Raw genomic sequence first — 17,136 nt, 5'->3', positions numbered from 1 at the left:
AAAAATGACAACTTTCCTTCTTTGAGGTTGCATTGATCTTGGAGGCAAAGTGGGCTAGAAGGCAGACAGCCCAAGCCTGACTCCCGTCAAATTAAATGAATCACGTACTTTAAAAAAACCCACAATCCTCTGGTAACAGTAATGCCATATATAAACTGAAAAGAATAATAAAGGCCAACAACTTAAGCCTTCTGAATTAAAGTTGAAAAAACTGAATGCAATTACAAGCAGTAAGATGAATGCAGGCTAAGAAAGTGTCACTTTTGCATTTTAAGCTTATTCAGTGTCTAACAGCCAATATTATATAAGTTTACCATCGAGTTAACATTCAAGTAAGATGCATTTTAAAACAAAAGTGTGCATTTTAAAGTCCCTAAGGTGCCTTTAGAAAACAGAGAATACAGTACCAGCAAGAAGCTATTTGGGCAAGTCCATAGATCACATGGGCTAGGAAGAGACAAGCATTCAATGTTACCAGAACTTCAAGGTCAGCACTTGTAGTTTTGTTTCCATCACCCCAGCACCGCCTTTGACAAAGGATTGTAGTATCTACTGAAAAGTTACATTCATTCCCCAACTCACAATTTCAGCCTCACCCACCACTCATCCCACCCGAGAATTCAATTACTTTCCCATTCCCAGATAACAAGCAAATGATTTGGGGAGCTTCTTTTTATATGGCATCCAAGAAGATAGAGAAAATAAAGAATAATAGTAAGCCAGAAGTTATTTCAGCTTAAGTATAACTTTTACATACGAATTACTAGATAAAAGTACACAATTAATGGGGGGAGGGGCTCTAAATCTTACCTAATTTTTAGAAAATACTTAGCTAATCTAGTATTTTGTCTAACCTATATGGGTTTTTCTTTCCTGCTTTTCCTCAACCCATACCCAATATTCAGTTAAGACTTTTGAAATGGAAAAGTACCTCTGCTGTCCTTGCTCTGAAATCAGAGCATTCCAAAATGAGCCTCAGTTTGACTTTTCCTTGCAAAAGAATATACTGTTGATTAAAATAAGAGAAAACCGGCCAGATGTGGTAGCTCACGACTGTAATCCCAGCACATTGGGAGGCCGAGGCGGGCAGATCACCTGAGGTCAGGAGTTCAAGACCAGCCTGACCAACATGGAGAAACCCTGCCTCTACTAAAAATACAAAAACTTAGCCAGGTATGGTGGTGCGCGCCTGTAATCCCAGCTACTCAGGAGGCTGAGGCAGGAGAATGGCTTGAACCTAGGAGACGGAGGTTCTAATGAGCCAAGATGGCACCATTGTACTCCATCCTGGGCAACAAGAGTGAAATTCTGTCTCAAAAAAAAATAAATAAAAGGAGAAAACCAGTGCATACAATACACAGCCTGATCTTAACCACCCAGAAGGCAGCCTGCCATCCTCTGTCAAGCCTCCTAGAGACAAACAGGCCTGGAGCAGCCCACGCAGCTTCTGCCTGCATATTCTACCAGCTCATCAGGAGTTTGGTGACTACGGACTGGCCTAAGCCATTACTGCCATCCAATACATTATCTATAATATGGTCATAAACACCTAAAACCTTACCAAGGAAGTCTTGATGCTTCATAGGCACTATCTTAATATTCTCCAAATTTCTTCAAAAGTAAAGAGATTAGCTGATAGCAAGTTAGTTATTACTAGGCACTAAGTTTTTTGCTTTCCCATTTCATTAAACTACACATAATCTAGATTCAGTTTAATACAACTGCTATACCAGAGTGGGAACTCCTGCAGGACAGGCTCTCGGTTTCAATTCCTTTTTCTTCCCCTTCAGCACTGCATTAACATTCTGTTTCCTCCATAAGAATGATTTGATTAGTCTTACTGACTAACCAACCAATCTACAAACCACTGAACGGCCTACTGTAAGTTGCAAAGGGAGAGTTGCGACTCCAAATCTTCCATGAACCATTAGTGTTTAAAACATCCCAGCCAGGCATGGTGGCTCAAACCTGTAATGCCAGTGCTTTGGAAGGCCAAGGCAGTAGGATCACTTGAGCCTAGGAGTTCAAGACCAGCTTGGGCAACACAGACCCTGTCTCTACAAAAGAACAAATGAATAAAAATTAGCCAGGAGTGGTGTCATGCACCTGTAATCCCAAGTACTTGGGAGGCTGAGGAGGGAGGATCACTTGAGCCCAGGAGAGGAGGATATAGTGAACTATGATCACACCATTGTACTCCAACCTAGGCGACAGAGTGAGACCTTGCATCTTTTAAAAAAATTAATTAAAAAAAAATTTCCATTCTCATCTGTTTTCTAGAAAGGGTTTGGCATCTATGGATGGTAATGTCATTGAATGAGGAGATCTGCTGCCTAGCTGTTAGGGACCGAATATGACCACAAGCTAAAAAGCTCACTGAATTTTAGTATGGGAAGGGCTTTACGGACCACTTATTTAGGAAATGGCAAATAGATTTCACTCGTCATGCCAACCTCTATTGCTTGGTAATGCCTTCCTGGAGTCCTGTGTCAAGTAGCATTCCAGGCCTGGACTGGAGCTTAGAGGGCAAGGTGTTACGGATTCACAATGTCTGCCACGAGCTCTTGAGGGAGGTGAGGATCAGGACGGAGCAGACACAGAGCCATATATTTGCCACCCCTGAGTTGACGCTACTATAGACAGCTAAGTGACTTGTGGTCTACTGCTTTTCCCACTGAACTGTTTAAAAAAGTAATGATCATATCAATAATGAAAAACTATTTCAAAACATTTGTAATAACTAATCTTTAAAGAAAATACATTTTCCCTGAAAAGGGCACCAACTTGCATCATCTCTAATAATAATAACGAGGTCCATAGAGGGCCCAAGATGGAATTTGTCGGCTTTTCCTCAACTGCACCCTGACAATTACCGTCTTCTAGAACTCCGTGGACAAAATAGTTAAAAAAGAGCTAAGATGTTCTCCAGCATTTACACAGCTTCTGTGATGGGACAGGACAGGCAAGGGGGAAGAAAAGGAAATAGAAGTTTAGGAATCAAGCAAATGGAGTTGGGCATAGTGGCTCACACCTATAACCCCAGCAGTTCAAGACCAGCCTGGGCAACATAGCAAGACCCTACAAAAAATAAAAAAAATAAGCTTGACATGGTGGTCCATGCCTGTAATCCTACCTAATGAGAAGGCTAAAGCAAGAGGATCACTTGAGCCCAGGAGCTCAAGGCGATAGTGAGCTATGATCATACCACTGGACTACAGCCTGGGCAACAGAGCAAGACCCTGTTTCAAAAAGAAAAATAAAAGAACTGAGTAAAGGGCAGTGTAGCGATCCTAATGACAAAGGAAAGTATTAAGCAGAAAAGTCAATGTGATGTTTTGATATAGGAAAAATGGAGAGCCAATTTCTCGAACCTGACTAGTATATTAGTCCATTATCGCACTGCTATAAAGAAATACTAGACACTGGGTAATTTACAAAGCAAAGACGTTTAATTGGCCATGGTTCTGCAGGCTGTACAGGAAGCATGATGCTGGCATCTGCCCAGCTTCTGGGGAGGCCTCAGGAAGCTTACGATCATGGCAGAAGGCAAAGAGGGAGGGAATACTTCACAAGGCCAGGACAGGAGGAAGACAGGGAGCGGGGATGTGCTGCCACATAAACAACTAAATCTCATGAGAACTATCAGGATGACAGCTCCAATGGGGATGATGTGAAACCATGAGAAGCTGCCCCCATGATCTAGTCACCAGGCCCCGCCTTCAACAATGGGCATTACAACTGAATATGAGATTTGGGTGGGGACACAGATCCAAACCATATCAACTAGCAAAGCTATCTTGATCAATTAATCAATACTATTTACTTGCTGTCTGCTCTGTTCTTAATGCTGTCACAGACCAAGTGGACACATCTGAGGCAACAAACAAACAAAACAGATCCTTACTAGCCAGCTTATTCAATCTCTCCCTCTACCCTAAGGCAACACAGGCCAGGTCATATCTCTGGAGAGGCAGAATCAGCCTCCCAGCATCTACTCAGTGTTAGCAGCCAGCTGGCTCCCAGGTGAGGTGAACATTTCTGGCAGTAAAAGCAGTACACAGCAGGCAAGAGACCTTAAGAAAAGGCAAGGGAGAGGAGAGAGGCATGTGATTCTGGAGACAAATAAACACAATTAGCTGTGCTAGAAACAAATTGAAAAGACTCAGTGGGATGGCTGATTCCTTCTGCCAAGAGAAAACCAAAGGAGAATTCATTTATAAGAAACCTTTTAGTTCCCTTGGCAGCTATATCCAATGACAGTCATATTTTCTGTTAAGTCCTTTTCACTGTGGATTTTCCCAAGATTTAAAACACTATCACAAGGAGGATTTGACTGCTTTATTAGTTCTGCTGCCCTAATAGAACCCATTAATATTTCAGGCTGGTCCTTTCTTTCCTTCAGGCAGGCCTTTCACAGCCATTCTGTCCTTTTGTACCTAAATGAACCCAATTTGCAGCAAAGTGAAAATAGTTGAATTCATAGAAATCAATAGTCATGTCTACAGAAGTTTGCTAATCCCAGAATCCAATTCTGTAATGCAAGGATTAGCTACAATAGTGGGGTCTGGTAACAACCATATAGCTTGGTAGTAAACAAGATGGGCTTTGCAGTTAGGCAACTTGGATTTGAAGCCTGATTCTCTCAGTTACAATTTGGGGTGACCAGGGACAAGTAATTTAAACTCCTTGTGTCTCAGAGCCTTCATCTGTCAAAGAGGGATATAGTGGTATCTAAAAGGGTTATTGTGAAGCGTAAAGAATTAAAATAAAAGTGTCCTTATCTTTTGGAAACACATTTTGGAATGTTCACAAATAATATGATGTCTGGGATTTGCTTCAAAATAATCTGGAGGTAAGATATATATACATGGAAGGCCGGGCGCGGTGGCTCAAGCCTGTAATCCCAGCACTTTGGGAGGCTGAGGCGGGTGGATCACGAGGTCAAGAGATCGAGACCATCCTGGTCAACATGGTGAAACCCCGTCTCTACTAAACTACAAAAAATTAGCTGGGCATGGTGGTGCGTGCCTGTAATCCCAGCTACTCAGGAGGCTGAGGCAGGAGAATTGCCTGAACCCAGGAGGCGGAGGTTGCGGTGAGCCGAGATCGCGCCATTGCACTCCAGCCTGGGTAACATGAGTGAAACTCCGTCAAAAAAAAAAAAAAAAAAAAAAAAAAAAAAAAAAAAAAAAAAAAAAAAAAAAAAAAAAAAAAAAAAAAAAAAAAAAAAAAAAAAAAAAAAAAAAAAAAAAAAAAAAAGATATATATACATGGAGTTGGCTATGAGTTATTACTGAAGTTGTTTGATGGGCACATGGGGATTGATTTATTATGTCATATTGTCTATCTCTGCCTGTTTAAAATTTTAATAACAGAAAGCTTAAGAGAAAGAGAAAGAAATACATGTAAAACTCTTAGCATATAACATGTGCTCATTAAATGTAACCTGTTTTAGATCTGAGGTTTTGAGGGCATTGTTCCCAGGTCACAGAGGCACCAAGAGACCAGCCTGCCTCTCTAGAAACATGGGTGGGTTCTGGGTCAACATGAGGGAGTTAAACACATGGAGAACATCACTGTCACTCTAGATCATCCATTACTGCCTAACCTTTTTCAACACCAGTAATAATAATTTGATTATTATTAGTTATCTATGCTGTGGAAGTTTCTAAATCTCACAACCTTCCGATATTCATTACCTAGATCTTTTACAGATACACATAATCACAAGTTAGAGTTCCAAGTCAGCTTTAGTGAGCTGGTGGTGGCTCACATTGAGCTGCAGTCATCCCCAGCCAAAAACTAAGCACTTCCAAGTTTTAATGGCTCGTGCAGCTGCTTGATGGACATGTATGTGGTGGTACAGGCATATGAAATGGTGAAAAAATGTTCTATGCACTCCATGCCTCCAATGGGTTCAGGGAACCAGTTACATCCATTCAGAGTCAGCCCCAGAAATTCCCAGCTTCTAGAATTTCTTAGATAGGGTGCTCAGCTGGACAGACAGGAAACTCCACCCTGGAGTAATGCCAGGTTAGATATGCACTCCAAGGAATCCTTTAATTAAACCAACATTCCCGAACTCTATTCCATGTCCCCCACACAAACAAGGAATCTGCCATTCTTGCTGTGACACTAACTGTAATAGCCTTGCACTAGCCACTTCATCTCTGTTTCCCATTTGTACTGGGACATCTCCCTCCTAAGGTTGGTGCAGGGACCAAAGATAACACATGTACATTGCACAATGCCCGGCACACAGTGATTGCTCCAAACATGGTAGCTATTTTATGTCTTTGTATGCTTTTACGTATGCATGGATATATTATTACTTCCTTTAGAATGTAGTTAATATTTAGACCCAGTGGTTCTCCAGGCCATGAGTTGTATCACAGCCACATACTTGTAAACAGTTTAATATTTTCTTCATTTTTCATGTGACAACATTTTGGTGCAGCTGTGTTCAATATTCTCCTCCACAGGGGTGATGTGTGGATCACTGTTATTGGCATCAGTACCTATGTGTCCTCTCGTGTGCAATTCATGCTTCTTCTGTAAAGGTCTTGTGACAATATGTTTTAAACTTAAAAACATTTTACAGAAAGTAAAAGGAGAAAAACAATGCTCCAATTCAAGTCTAGCAAGACCATTATTATTACTATTATGAAATACTTGCTGAATGTTCACTGTGTGTGTGTGTGTGTGTGTGTGTGTGTGTGTGTGTGTGTGTGTATTGCTGAGAGGGTCAGTGGACAAGATGAGCATGGAATAAAGCTGGAACTCCATTAGCAAAGACTTCAGTGGCCTTTGGCTTCTCTAAGGAAGCTAAGAGCTAACGTAACGTAAAATCTTACGTTTACCTTACCCTTACCTAAAACTGGCACTCTCTTTCCCCTTTTCCTGATTTATTTTTCTTCATAGCATTTTTCACTACCTAAAATCATACACTTATGTCCTGATTTACTTGTTTATTGTCTGCCTTCCCTAAGAGAATATATGATGCATGAAGGAAGGGACCTTGCTCATCTCTGTATCTCTTGAACCTACAACTGTGCCAACCAAGCACAAAGTAAACCCTTGAAAAGTATTTCTTAAATGAATGATTTCATTTTTTTTTCCCTTTCTGTAAACACCCATTTGCAAAAGGGAATCTAGATCTGAGGTCCTGCTCTTTGTATTCCTTATGTAGCTGACCACTGCCATCCAGCGCAGAAGATAGGGAGTAATCACACACACATACATGTGAAGTGGTACCAAGTGATATGAAGAAAAATGAAGACGAATAAAGTGATTTCCTCAGGGCCTTTCATACCACATACTATTCTGATTTTTGCCTCTGTGCTATTGCAGAAGCTATGTTTTCCATCATAAATGTCTCCCTCTCTAGATGTTATTCTTCTTTCAAGATCTCATTCAGGCTATTTCTCCTGAATTACACTCAAAGTACAAGAGCTGCCATTGACTTTGCCCTGTCTCACAATGACTGGTACTGCACCTACTGCCAGTGCCTCAGAGTCCTACACACAATTATAAACACCCTAAAATGTTCTCTTTCATGGAAAAAAAGCAGACACTCCAAATATATTAGGCTCCTTAAACACACAAAGACATGCTTTACACTTCTCTTAGATCTCTCAGTGGACAAAAAAAATCCCTATAAATGAATTAACAAATTTCATATTTGAACCCCACCCCTGCTGCTCCAGCCTTATTTCATTTATGCCCCAACAACATCTACAGCCTTTTTCTCCCTCTCCCTCCCAAGTGTCCCTCTGAGTTAGAGTGATTCTTCAGAGCTACAAAAGTCTAAAATATTTACATCCCAGATGAGACAAAAACATTGTCTAAGACCCTCAGACCAGCAGCTTCTCAGAAGGGGGCAATAGTTCTGGAGATAAAAGTCATAAACAAGTCATTACTGTATTCGGTATGTTTTAAAGAGGAAAAAAAAAAAGCCATGCAATCCAAGAAACACCTATAGCACTTCATGAATCAACTAGAACCTCTTCATCAAACCAAGATTTGATGAATCAGTTCCTACCTCCTTGAAATGCAACCCAGTTTCAACGACATCCTTGAACCTATCTGGGTAGTATTTTAGTACTGCAGGCAATTCAGTATTAATCCATGAAACGAATTCCACTTTCTAAAGTGCTCAGGGCTCTGACAACTCAAGGGAATAAGTAATGCCTTTATCTTGCTTAAGTGCAAGAATCAAAAAGCTAAGATGGCATTTCTGGAATGAATTCACCATGGAGAATATAAATTTTCTAATTTGAGAGCCATTACACTCCACCACTGACTATATACTATCTGCTCTTTTCTTCCATATTTTATACAGATTTACCAAATTTTCTTTATGAATCTAAGAAGAAAACAAAAAGACAGTTTTCACCAACAAAAAGTCATTTCTCCCAAAATGATGATCCACAGACATTATTCAGCAGAGTATGTATATCTTATTTCCATCTTCTCCTGGGTTGGGTAAGTGTAGCTCACCTCCAGTTTCCTGACGATGGATTTATTTTGAACCTTTTGGTATTCTCTTGGACTCAAAAGTGCAGGTGTTAAGGACAGGGCAAATACAGAGTTTCACAATACTGTTGAAAAGCACCCAATTCTCTATTCTTTGATAATAGAGATTGTTTTCCTTCTTTGCTCCTTTTAATCTTGGACCCTAGAAGGATAAATGTCACCACCTCTACTGTTAGCTGCATTTCAAAATCAACAAAAATCTCTTAAATCAATAACCCTAGCTTTGGTCTTTCTCAAATTCTTATAGCTCTAGGAACTGAGGGTTGATTAAAGTCAGGAACCAGGTCACCCTGGAAAGAGAGGTGAACCAGCCTTGGGTCTTCCCTAGGTGTACTCGTCTCAAAATTTTGAAGTCATCTATTACCTCTGTTGTATATTAACATTCATCATAATTACTAATTCACTCATTCAACAAATACTGCTCTGATATGGTATTGAATATTCTTCACATAGGAATCTATGAACTGTTTATTTGCCACCTAGATGGTTGGGAAGCCTATACCACTCCAAGACACTGAGGAAATAAAAATCTTTCTTTCAGGAGAAGCCTCTTATAAAACCATCAGATCTGGACAAAACAGCATGCAGGAAATTGCCCCCATGATTGAATTATTTCCACCTGGTCCAGCCCTTGCTATGTGGGATCATTACAATTCAAAGTGAGATTTGGGTAGGGGACCCAGAGCTAAACCACATCACTCTTTATGCCTCATGGGATGGTAGCAAAAGTCATATTTGAGAAAATATATAAAAGCACTTTGAAAACTGTCCAGCAGATGTGCACACAGAAATATTGAATGAGGTAAATTTGTTAGTATTATAACTAAACACCTCTAAGTTTCCAAAACAATGTTTTTCAAACTTTGACCACAACCAATTAGAAGCCAGCATACACCCATGACTAAACAAAAGTTTAACAATACAAGACTTGTTACTAAGATATTTTTAATTACCTTTTCTTCTCTTATTTTTTTAATGCAAGTCATTCGTTTCACAAGGCAGTGGTCCTTGACCCACAACTCACAATGAAATTTAAAAAATCTGATACCCAGGAGCTACTCACTTTGACTTACTAACAATGGTCTGGGGTGGGGCTGGGGCATCAATATTCTTAGACAGCCTCAGGTGATTCTATTCTATAGCCAGGACTGAGAACCATAGTACCAATAGTTTCTAGATCACAGCTAAACTAACACTGTTACTTATTTACATCCTTGTCTGCTAAACATTCTCTGTGCACAGGATTTGCTCCACTCTACCCTGCTACTGAAGATCTGCTTGTTACTGAGTTGATTACTCATTCATGTGGCTTGTGTGTGTGTGTGTGCGCACGTGTGTGCACAAGTAACTGGAACTACAGGCACGTGTCACCACACCTGGCTAATTTTTGTATTTTTTGTGGAGATGGGGTCTTGCCATATTGCTCTGGCTGGTCTTGAACTCTTAGGGCTCAAGCTCTCTTCCCGTCTGGGCTTCCCAAAGTACTGGGATTACAGGCTTTGTGAACCACCATACCCGGTTAAAGAAAAGCAAAAGGAAGGGGAAATGGCCAGACCTCCTCACACAGCAGAGGAAATTCTCTGATCGTGTCTAGACAGGGGTCTGAGAAGAGCCTTCAGAGGCCTGGGACATAAGTTCAATCAGAAGGAGCTTCCTGGCCTGGCTATCTCTTCCTTCCAAGTGTAGCTCACATGGAACAGAAAGCTCCTCCATCCTCAACTCATCTTTCCTCTACACAAGTCTGGGGGACTGTCCTGTTTGCTTGGTTGATCTGCAGACTACACTTAGCTGTCTGGCAGAAACTAGGCCAGAATGCAGAAGGTACCAGGGATGCTGGAGGCCCTAAGTCTGTGCCCCTGCCTGGGCGTGCACATGAAAACAAGAAATCTGGATTCTTCCCATAAATAAACAAAAGCTGTGTCTGTTTGAAGCACAGTCTTTGGATTTTCACCTACATCTACTAACCAGTCATGATACTAAGAGTTAACATTTATTGCAGTCTTTCTGTGTGCTGAGCATTTCACACACACTCTCTCATTTAATTCACATCTCTTCAGATATGCATTCTATGGATACTCAGATTAAGTAACACACGCAGGTGGCACAGTTAAGAGCTGGTGGTGTCAGGGTGCTAATGCAGGTTTATCCTTACTCCAGATCCCACACTCTAGGCAAGGGCTTCTGAGCGCTACCGATGTTTTGAACCAGATAATTCTTTGTTGTGAGGGGCCGTCCTGTGCATTATAGGATGGATAGCAACATCTCTGGTCTCCATTCACTAGATGCCAGTAACATCCCTCCCCCTCCAGTTATGACAATCAAATCCAGACATCACGAAAGTTCATCCTCTGGGGGAAAGGGGCAAATTCACCACCCACTTTTCCCCATTAAGAATCATGGCTCCAGGCCAGGCACGGTGGTTCAAGCCTATAATCCCAGTAGTTTCAGAGGCTGAGATGGGCAGATCACGAGGTCAGGAGTTCGAGATCAGCCTGACCAACATGGTAAAACCCCATCTCTACTAAAAACAACAAAAATCAGCTGGGCATGGTGGCATGCGCCTATAATCCCAGCTACTCAGGAGGCTGAGGCAGGAGAATAATTTGAACCTGCGAGGTAGAGGTTGCAGTGAGCCAAGATAGCACCATTGCACTCCAGCCTGGGTGACGGAGCAAGACTCTTTCTCAAAAAAAAAAAAAGATTCAAGGCTCCAGTTTAAGCCACAATGTATATTGCTTCCTGGTACTTTACAAGTGCATAAACCGCTACTCAGAAGACAGAGCAAGAACCAAACACAACATTCCAGGAAAGTTTGGTACAGCAATAATACCATCCTATCCTACAGATATATAACTTTGTAATTCACTAAGTACTTTTATAGCTATTATCTCCTTTTATGGCCTCTGAGTGCATATTGGGATCTAGTTCTGAAAGAGTTAATCTGGCTTAAAAAGATGAACATTATTGAGAGATCCACCTATTTACCCTTCTTGGAGAAATTGAGGGAAAAGATCATGTAGTGGAATCCATATTAATCCTTAGCTCCACAGGCCATTAGGAGAAGAAACTTTTGTTCATGCATCATCCTAAGACAGCACATGATGTGAGCTTCTGAAGGGCTAAGCCTGTGTCTTGAGCCTCTCCATCTCCAGCATTTGCTTGCTTAAAACAGAGAATTCTCACTAAACAGTCAACATTTCATGAAACATTAACTATTACATAGCAGCCCCAATCATCTGATTAAAATTATGATGAAACTTTCCCATCTTTCTAGTAAATGTATGTATATATAATAAATAAAATTTATAAACTTGAAACAAAAAGCGTTGACATTTACAGAAGAGCTGAGATTTCAGTGCCAGGCTATTCTTCCGTATTGTTTAAAAAACACAGCAGAGCGTTTGGAATGAAGGGATGAAGGGAATGTTTAGCAGAATCATCTCTTTCAATACATGCCAAGAGAACTGTAGCTGTTTCGTTAGAATAATATTTTCACCGGATGAAGGAAAAAAAAATTAGGAGAGGCTTTTAAACTCTTTTCTTTCAGATTTGCATTACCACACCAAACTGTTATACCTACTATACAATCATAACAGGAATGCTCATTTAAAAATATATATATGAATTCAAAAGAAAGTAACTCAGAGCACTGACCCTGTTTATTTGGAGTCTGTGTTTCCTCATTTCTGAATAAACAAAAAGGAAATAATTGTAGTTGCTTTTAAGGTTACCCGTTAAAAACTCCTAAAAGACCAGGAGGGCAAAAAACAAAATGTTCTGTATTTAGTTGCAAAATCCAACCAAAGGGAATATCATTACCTGGGAAATGATAAATTTCCACATGGCTTCAAAGGAATTTTAATTAAAAACTATCAATAAGTATTCCTAACAAGAATAGCTAGCATCTATTGAACACTCATGATGTGCTGGGCACTGAACTCAAGTGTTCTACAAGCATCAATGTTATTTTATCTTTATCACAGCCCCATGAGGTATACTCATTGATATCTTCATTTTACGGTAAGAAAACTGAGGCCAAAAGAGATGAAACAACTTGCCCCAAATCACAGCTAGATCAAGATTCAAGCGGTGGCTGTGTGATCCTTTATGATACACAACCTGAAAAAAAAAAATGGGGATTTTAAAAAGAGATATGTTCAGTTCATTTTTTTATACTGTGTGCCATGAAATCTCAAAGTTGAAATGAATGTTCAGAAATCATTCTCTTTTCTTTACTTCTACAGATCCTTTCACATCAAAAGTCAAGCACCAGGCATTACCCACCGCTGGGGCCAATGGCTTTCTGGGTACCTTTTTTTTTTTTTTTGGTGAGACAACAAGTCTTTTGTATTTTTGTTTTGCTTTCTGTGAAAATCCACAGTGATGGAGGCTGCCTAGTAACAAGCATCAGGAAGGAGGAAAGAAAGGCTTACTTTTTCTAGCCCAATATGCCATAAGCTACAACAATAAAGTGACAGGACCAATTACTTTATACACATACCAGAAACACACCAGAGCATAAACACCAAAATGAAGGTTGTGCTTCAAAATACAGTTAAGTTTTTGGGGAGTTAAACATTGTACTCAAAATTTCCACTGTGGAGGTGATGGGAGACCCTAACCCCGGTGTTGTTCAGGGACCAACCGTAATTCCTTCCAATCCTAAACACATACTCCATGCCATAACTGAATGCCCCTTTTAAAACTGCCGGTCCTTCAAGAGAATTTTCATTACTTTAATGGGTATACTTCATATTGACAACCTCTATTCCCCACCTCGGAAGCTCAAGTTGGCCCTGCACAGTACCTGGCTGTTTCCCAGCTGAGGAAGGTTTGCCATCACTGAGGCAATCAGGAAATGTGTTGCAAACTCTGAAGGCAACTCCAAAGCAGGAGCTCCAAAATTATTCTCAGCAGTGACAGCATCACTAGAATTAGTACACAGCTTGCCAAGATTAGGTTTTTGAGGGGAGAAATACTGATTTGAATGTATAAATACTGGCATATTTATTTTAACATTTGGATAAAGAACTGGAAGCATCAGCAAGTGTTACGTCCAAGTGAGTAAGTATACTGCTGCAGGAATGATAATGCAGATTTTGGTGAAAGTCCGGACCACTCAATAAGGCATACACACACCCTTAATGGAAAAATGCTTGTCCTGAAATGATTCTTGTAAAATGAATAAATCACTTTCTGTCCTCTAATTATTAGAGATTTCCTTTTCATGAATTGATAAACAGACCCAACAAATACTAGTTACCAAAATAATCCTTGTTCTTCCAATGTCGCTCAAATCTCAGTGTCAGAAGATGGACCTATATGCACCAAAAGAAAATCCACCTCACCCCCCACACATAACCGTAAAAAATAAAAATAGGTATCTTTCAATGGATATACTTAAGATTCCTCCACTCTGGGTCTTCCTGAATTGGCTGTTACACCAAATAACTAATTACCATACATAATTAACAATACAAGATTAGTTAATATAAGATAGTCAACATTTAACTAGTAATTGAAGGACGTGCACCCAAGGACAAACAACATAAATAAAATACGAAAACAAAAGCCGTGACTTGGTCCTTTGTTTTTAGATACACACTTGGATACTCATCCACTGAGTATCCTAAGCAGTCTGGCTCCCTTCCAGTTGACCTGGTCAAGGGTGCAGCAGCTCGGGGTTGGGCACAGGCTATGGATGATCTTAACAGGGCAAGTCAAGGGCAGTCCACCTTCCAGGCAGGCAACTCCTATTAACTTCAGTAACAGGAGTCTTCACTGACACAATCCCAAACTGCACAATACCCTCATGTTTACTCGACTGTGGAAGGCAGTGCGTGTGTGGGTGTTGTTTGGTGTGTGTATGGGTTGTGGATTTTCCTTGTTTTTACGCAGAAGCTGTCTCTCACGGAGTACTGGAACAAGAAGTACACGTGGGTCTAAAAGTCACACATACCCGTATTATATGGGTTATCCCTAAGCCACACACATACAGGTAGGTATTACTTGCACATTTGAAATCTTACTCCATAACTATTCATTTTAGCCCAGGCTCTTCTCATCGGGTCCCCATACAAAATCATTTCTAACCCAGCTCAGAAATACGAGACGCAACTTAGGTCAAGATAATGAGCCTGCCAAGGCCCCTGACCCTCCCGCTAATCTGCCAGTGCCTGGAGCACCCACAGCTGCACAGGAAGCTGCGGTGCCCGGCTGCCTCCAGGTCCCCGCACTCGGTGGGCGAGGTGCAGCAGCCTCTCAACCCCAGGATCCTAATACTCCCCAAGCGCGCTGACTGCGAGGTCCCCACCCGCCCTCCTCCGGGGATGCCTGGTCTTGCTCTCTCGATTAGATTCCCTCTCGAGTAGTCTACGACCCTATTCCACCGAGGGCGCTGCGTTCCCATAGCAGAGACAGACGTTCCCAGCGTTCTGGCCCCACCAGCCACCTCCGACCCCCCGCCGCAGCGTTCCCATCCCGCCAAGCTCCAGCATCTGCCCATTAACCAGCCGCCCGCGGCTCTCAGCACAACTCCGCTCCTCGCGCCCGCCCGCTCGGAGAAGCCCCCTCCATCTTACCCCGGCGAAACCTCATGCCTAGCCCCACTCTACTCTTTCCGAGGCTCTCCTACCTCGGGCTCCCCCTCCCGCCCCCGGCTTCCACCCTTTCGCCCTCCCCTCCCAGGTTCCGTTCCCCTCCGCCCCGCGGAGGGCGCCCCAAAAATGCGGACAGGGCGCCCCTTGTTCCGTCTGCTGGACTCTCCCACGTCCCAGTCCTGAATCTCCCGCCCTCCGGGCTCCAGCTCCCCAACACTGCAGCCCCGACATCCCCGCCAGTTCTCCGGGCTCTGTCTCCCTCTCTACCCAGCATCGTAGTCCTGGCCACCCCACTACAGACGTTCAGAGCTCCAGGGCTCCCCAACATCCTGACCCGTCGTCCTTCCGGGCTCGGATTCTGAGACTCAACATCGGGGCCCTAAACTCCGGCCCCTGGCCTCGGGTTCCCCAACGCTGCGGCTCTGGACTTCCCCTCCCGGATCGGGTGCGAGGACTCTCCAACGCCGCGATGCAGACGTCCCCGCCTCCCGAGCTCGGGCCCCGGGGCTCCCCGACCTAGCAGTCCCGATACCCAACTCGACCCGCTCCGCGCCTCCCGCGGCGGGACTCACCGGCAGGGGCGGCGGCCGAGCCCGCGCGCGCAGCCTAGCCCGGCCCAGCCCGCACTCCCGCCTCGGGGCCCCGGCCACCAGCTTCCCGCGGGCGGTTGTGACCGCGGCGGGCTAGGCTCGGGGGAGCGGCCGGGAGGAGGAGACCGCCGGGTGACGCCCGGCTCCGCCCCTTCCCGACCTGGGGGCGGGATGCGCAGACCCGCGCGCTCCGCCGCTGCCCGCGCCGCTGCAGCCGCTGCGAGGAAGTTGACTGACGCCGCTTCCTTCCACCCAGGACGCAGACCCTCGCAGTCCCTGGTAGCTGCAAAAAGCCCGGAGAGTTTGAGACACAGACATCTTAACTGCCCTAGTATTCTTTCCAAGAATTGACCTCCCAGGGGGCCATTTCCAGAGTCCCTCGGGAAGGGCAAAAAACAATAACAAACTTCATCTGCTCCGTCAAGACTGATTCAAATCCTGGCCTCTCTCTCACCACCCTCGGGTGAACCTTCAGGGTCATGCCCATGACATATCATGTGATGACACACCACGGAGGCCCTTGCAGACACTTCCACACCCCTAAGATACACTCGCCCAAGACTCGTGCCTCTCCCATGACTACATCACACAGACACATCTGACACTGCCCTGCAGAGGATCCCACTTCTACCCTGTGTCTCAGTCTAGAGCCCTAGTGGGTCCCAGCAATAGTGACCCACACATACAATCTATTGGGGCGGCGGGGAGAATTCCATCTCCCGACTTGCTCCTCACCCACAATGTTCTCTATTTTACCATGAGAAAAATACACTTACGAAGTTGGATGATCAATTAACAAATCAAGTTGCCTTTGCTTTTAAAAAACTTTCTTCGGGCCAGGCGCGGTGGCTCATGCCTCCTAGCACTTTGGGAGGCCGAGGCGGGCGGATCACGAGGTCAAGAGATGGAGACCATCCTGGCCAACATGGTGAGACGCTCGTCTCTACTAAAAATACAAAAATTAGCTGGGTATGGTGGCATGCGCCTGCAGTACCAGCTACTCAGGGGGCTGAGGCAGGAGAATTGCTTGAACCTGGGAGGCGGAGGTTGCAGTGAGCCGAGATTGCGCCACTGCACTTTTCTAGGACAGGCCTAATTCTGGTCTGCTGGTTCCCAAAACTTTTCTCTTATACCACCCTGTTTCAGTGACATGTCACACAACATCTCACATTTGTACAATGTGTCTATTTTTCAAAACATTTTAGACAGTTGCGATGGTTCACACCTGTAATCCCAGCACTTTGGGAAGCCAAAGTGGGCAGATTGCTTAAACCCAGCAGTTCGAGGCCAGCCAGGGTAACAGCGCAAGATCCTGTCTCTGCAAAAAATACAAAAATTAGATGGGCATAGTGACACACGCCTGTAGTCCCAGCTACTTATTCTTAGCTAAACATCATGAAGCAAAGAAAGTA

At 43.3% G+C, this 17,136-nt stretch overlaps 1 protein-coding gene across 3 annotated transcripts in view; it reads right to left on the bottom strand.

The window, feature by feature from the left end:
* Window positions 1-16,170, bottom strand: part of PAQR8 (progestin and adipoQ receptor family member 8) — a 42,739-nt gene extending 26,569 nt beyond the window's left edge. The window contains exon 1 of one of the 3 annotated variants that reach the window (XR_005202513.1): window positions 15,707-16,170. The gene's annotated coding sequence lies outside the window, so the exon portion shown is untranslated. Of the gene's footprint in view, window positions 1-13,342; window positions 13,368-15,706 lie in introns of those variants that run through there. The other 2 variants (XM_017542856.2, XM_037743599.1) reach the window with 2 other exon arrangements.
* Window positions 16,171-17,136: the final 966 nt, after the last annotated feature.

The sequence above is a fragment of the Cebus imitator genome, unplaced genomic scaffold, assembly GCF_001604975.1.
Source record: "Cebus imitator isolate Cc_AM_T3 unplaced genomic scaffold, Cebus_imitator-1.0 Scaffold148, whole genome shotgun sequence".
Classification (NCBI taxonomy): domain Eukaryota; kingdom Metazoa; phylum Chordata; class Mammalia; order Primates; family Cebidae; genus Cebus; species Cebus imitator.
Note: the sequence above shows the minus strand (reverse complement) of the source record. Positions and strands in the feature narration are given on the sequence as shown.